At 30.4% G+C, this 5,000-nt stretch overlaps 1 pseudogene; it reads right to left on the bottom strand.

Annotated features, from left to right (window-relative positions):
- The window catches only part of LOC137628674 (uncharacterized), a 6,345-nt pseudogene extending 3,774 nt beyond the window's left edge, over window positions 1-2,571 (bottom strand).
- Between the last annotated feature and the right edge of the window lie 2,429 nt (window positions 2,572-5,000).

Raw genomic sequence — 5,000 nt, forward strand, 5'->3', positions numbered from 1 at the left:
TTTTAAATGAAATGAGAATCATGACTATAAATCAATCTAGAATTTTAAGTTAAGTGAGACTCATTACTTTTGTGCAATCTAGAATTTCGAATCAAATGAGAATCATGACTATAATGCAATCTAGAATTTTAAATCAAAGGAGAATCATTACTATAATACAATCTAGAATTGTAAATCAAACGAGAATCATTTCTATAATGCAATCTAGAATTTTAAATCAAATAATCATTACTATAATGCAATCTAGATTTTTAAATCAAGTAAGAATCATTACTATAATGCAATCTAGAATTTTAAATCAAATGAGAATCATTACTATAAAGCAATCTTGAATTTTAAATCAAATGAGAATCATTACTATCATGCAATCTAGAATTTTAAATCAAATGAGAATCATTACTATAATGCAATCTTGAATTTTAAATCAAGTAAGAATCATTACTATAATGCCATCTAGAATTTTAAATCAAATGAGAATCATTACTATAAAGCAATCTTGAATTTTAAATCAAATGAGAATCATTACTATAATGCAATCTTGAATTTTAAATCAAATGAGAATCATTACTATAAAGCAATCTTGAATTTTAAATCAAATGAGAATCATTACTATCATGCAATCTTGAATTTTAAATCAAGTAAGAATCATTACTATAATGCCATCTAGAATTTTAAATCAAATGAGAATCATTACTATAATGCAATCTTGAATTTTAAATCAAATGAGAATCATTACTATAAAGCAATCTTGAATTTTAAATCAAATGAGAATCATTACTATCATGCAATCTTGAATTTTAAATCAAGTAAGAATCATTACTATAATGCCATCTAGAATTTTAAACCAAATGAGAATCATTACTATAATGCAATCTTGAATTTTAAATCAAATGAGAATCATTACTATAAAGCAATCTTGAATTTTAAATCAAATGAGAATCATTACTATAAAGCAATCTTGAATTTTAAATCAAATGAGAATCATTACTATAATGCAATCTAGAATTTTAAATCAAATGAGAATCATTACTATAATGCCATCTAGAATTTTAAATAAAATGAGAATCATTACTATAAAGCAATCTTGAATTTTAAATCAAATGAGAATCATTACTATAAAGCAATCTTGAATTTTAAATCAAATGAGAATCATTACTATAATGCAATCTTGAATTTTAAATCAAATGAGAATCATTACTATAATGCAATCTTGAATTTTAAATCAAATGAGAATCATTACTATAATGCAATCTAGAATTTTAAATCAAATGAAATTCATTACTGTAAAATAATCTTGAATTTTAAATTAAATGAGAATCATTACTATAATGCAATATAGAATTTTAAATCAAATGAAATTCATTACTGTAAAATAATCTTGAATTTTAAATTAAATGAGAATCATTACTATAATGCAATATAGAATTTTAAATCAAATGAGAATCATGAAAAAAAACATCTAATGAGAAACATGACAGACATTGAATACAGAATATTACAAGAACACACAGAATAAGAAGCATTATATCTGCTGATAAAATGGCCGATAGCAACTATTATATTACTCATCATCGCGAACAACGTTTCGTTAGTGTCATTACCGGCAGTAGATCCCGGAGCGGTCTCCGTGTCTTCAGCTCCGGGAGCCATATTGGGAATCTAGTCTTCGGTGGAGTCCTGCGATAGATATATTAATTAGAATTTAAATCAAAGTCTGTTTGTTCAGAAGTAAGAAAAGAAAATCAATTGACAATCGAATATATAGTAAATTTGTATCTTAAATAATTGAGATAAACAAATATTAAATATGAATTATTTAGAAAAAATATTTACAGTTAACCTTTTAGTGAATCTTCGTCTTTGATCATTACAGCTATATTAAGTACCTGGAGGTAACTCGACTGTTAGTGAAAGACCCCGGTTTGTTGTGGCCTATTGGAAATATCCCTGTCTGGTGATCTGCTGAAAGGGGGTTGGAGTCACGCTCAAGGTCAATAGTTTCTTTAGTGTCTACATTCTCTCCATCCTTATCAGCTAAGGATTGGGTGTTTGGAGGGAGCCTATAGGTATTTCTGCTGAGTTATCAGCAGGTATTGCCTAGCCCTCCCTGGTCCTAGCTTGGGTGAAGAGGACATTGGGCGCTGATCATATCTTCTTTGTCTACATCTTTTCCCACTTATATGTGGGGTCGATGTTTCTGGTCAGCTTTTTTCCATCTACCTCTGTCCCACACCTCATCACCGGTTAATCCCTTTGATCGAAGGTCATCCTTGATACAGTCCACCCATCTTCGCTTTATTTCCCTCTCCTTCTCGTTCCCTGTACCTCCATTTCCATCACTCTCCTCCCAATATACTGTTCATCTCATCTCATGGCATGACCGTACCACCTCAGTCTACTTTCCTGGATCTTATCTGATAGTTTTCTAACTCATGTGGTACCCCTAATTACCCCATTCCGTATCTTATCTCTTCTTGTCACCCCACACATTCATCTCACCATTCTCATCTCTGCCACATCCAGCCTCTTCTCATCTGTCTTCTTTATTGCCCACGTCTCCGCTCCATACATCATTGTCAGTCTCACAACTGACTCTATGGCATTGTCAAGCTGGTAAGGGCATTGTGGGTGTCCCTTGCCTCTGCCATTCATGAGTGGCCTTTAAATCTTTTAAGAGAGGACTGGGGTTTCTAGTCCTTACCGGTAACCCATCCAGATACAGGACAGATCCAATATTGTTTGAAAATAGCTTTGGTAAAACCGGTAAAATTATCGACCTGCTTTGAATTGCAAGAAATTAATAACAAAGCTTTACTTATAAAAGAAAAAAATACTTATAAAAAAGAACACAGCTCTACTTACAAAGAAAAAAAATGGTTTACTTGTAAAGGAGATATATAAAACAAAGCTCTACTTATAAAGGGGAAAAAGATGCATTACTTATTACAGAGAGAAAAAAAAACATTACTTATCAAAGAGAACTAAGGTCTACTTATAAAGTTTAAGACAAAGCACAACTTATAAAGAAGAAAAAAAACTTAGCTCTATTTATAAAGGAAAATAAAACTACTTATAAAGAAAAATAGCAAGGTTCAAGGCCTATTTATATAGGAAAAAATTCTACTTATAAAGGAAAAAAAGTTCTACTTATAAAGAAAACATAAGGATGTAATTTAAAGTAAAAAATAAATTTCTACCTATTAAAGGGAGAAAAACACAAGGCTCTACTTTTAAAGGAAAAAACAAACTTTTAATTATAAAGGATAAAAAAAAACTAGTCCCGATCGGCTGCCCTGTCTGACATCGCTTAGACCCCGATAACGTATGTTCATGCGTTGTGCCATAGCGTTCTTTCACCCAGTCCTACGCGGTTAAGTCGAGGTTAAGAGGCAGAAAAGCAAAGACCCATTCACTATGAATAACTTTTTTTTTTTTTTTTTTTTTTTTTTTTTTTTTTTTTTTTTTTACCATCAAGGTGTCTTCTGTTCTATCAAAGCTGTACAAGAGTACGATGGTGTGCACAGCTGTGTTTTGAACAGGTGTGGATTCTTCTTTGTTGTTTTATAAATAAAAGAATTTTTTTTTGAAATACTGAGACTCATTTACAGATGTGGAGGTCAGATTTTAACTGCAGTGTTCGACAAAGCTGATGTATGCATGTATGAAAACACTCATACATGATTAAATGAATACATACATTATACCTAAGTTTAATTATTTCTTTTTGATGAAGGTGATATATATATATATATATATATATATATATATATATATATATATATATATATATCTTTAGCTATGGCAAGCAGCTTTTCTAGGAGAAGGACAATTTCGAAATCAAACTGTTGTTCTCTAGTCTTGGGTGGTGCCCTGGCCTCTGTACCATGGTCTTCCGCTGTCTTGGGTTGGAGTTCTCTTGCTTGGGGGTACACTTGAGCGCACTGTTCTATCTGGTTTCTCTTCCTCTTCTTTTGTTGAAGTTTTTGTACTTTATGTAGGAAATATTTATTTCAATATTATTATTGTTTTTAAAATATTTTGTTTTTCCTTGTTTCCTTTCCTTACTGGGCTATTTTCCCTGTTGGGGCTCCTTGGCTTGTAGCATCTAGCTTTTCCAACTAGGGTTGTAGCTTGCCAAATAATAATAATAATAATAATAATAATAATAATAATAATAATAATAAACGCATTCATACATGCGTAAATGAATACATATATGCGTGAATCAAAATTAATTTCGACTTTTTTTAAACCTGTTTTATTTTCATTTTAAAATTCACTTTGTATTATTGAACAATCAAACGAAATTCATTTTTCCCTTCATATCTTAGTTTATTTATGGATAAGATAAGGTTATTGGTTGACAATATCTGATGTGTATTAGATTATTTGGTAAACAATGAGAATATTTTATAAGGATTTTATTTTATTATTATTATTACCATTATTATTATTATTATTATTATTGCTGTTGTTGTTGTTGTTTTTGTATTTGTTGTTGTTATTGTGAAATGAATATTGAAAAGATTTTAATAAAACGGAATCACTTTACTTTATAAAAAAAAAAGTTAGATATGAAGGTTTAAAGGTCACTCATGAATGGCAGAGGCAAAGGACGGTGACAGTGCCCTAAAGACAGGCCATATATACTTACAATCAGCACCCAGAGATCCTGTAAATCGAGCTACGACCAGGGAGGACCAGGCAATGGCTACTGATGAGTTAGCAGGTAGACCCATAGGCTCCCCTTAAACCCCCAAATCTTTAGCTTACAAGGATGGTGAGGTTGCACACACTACAAGAATCTAATACACTTGAGCGGGACTCGAACCCCCGTCCAGCAGATCGCTAGACAGGGACGTTTCCATGTATATATATATATAAATATATATATATATATATATATATATATATATATATATATATATATATATATAAATATATATATATATATATATATCTCTCATATAGTATTTATATTAAATATATATATATATATA

This window comes from Palaemon carinicauda, chromosome 36 (genome assembly GCF_036898095.1).
Source record: "Palaemon carinicauda isolate YSFRI2023 chromosome 36, ASM3689809v2, whole genome shotgun sequence".
In the NCBI taxonomy this organism is placed as follows: Eukaryota; Metazoa; Arthropoda; class Malacostraca; order Decapoda; family Palaemonidae; genus Palaemon; species Palaemon carinicauda.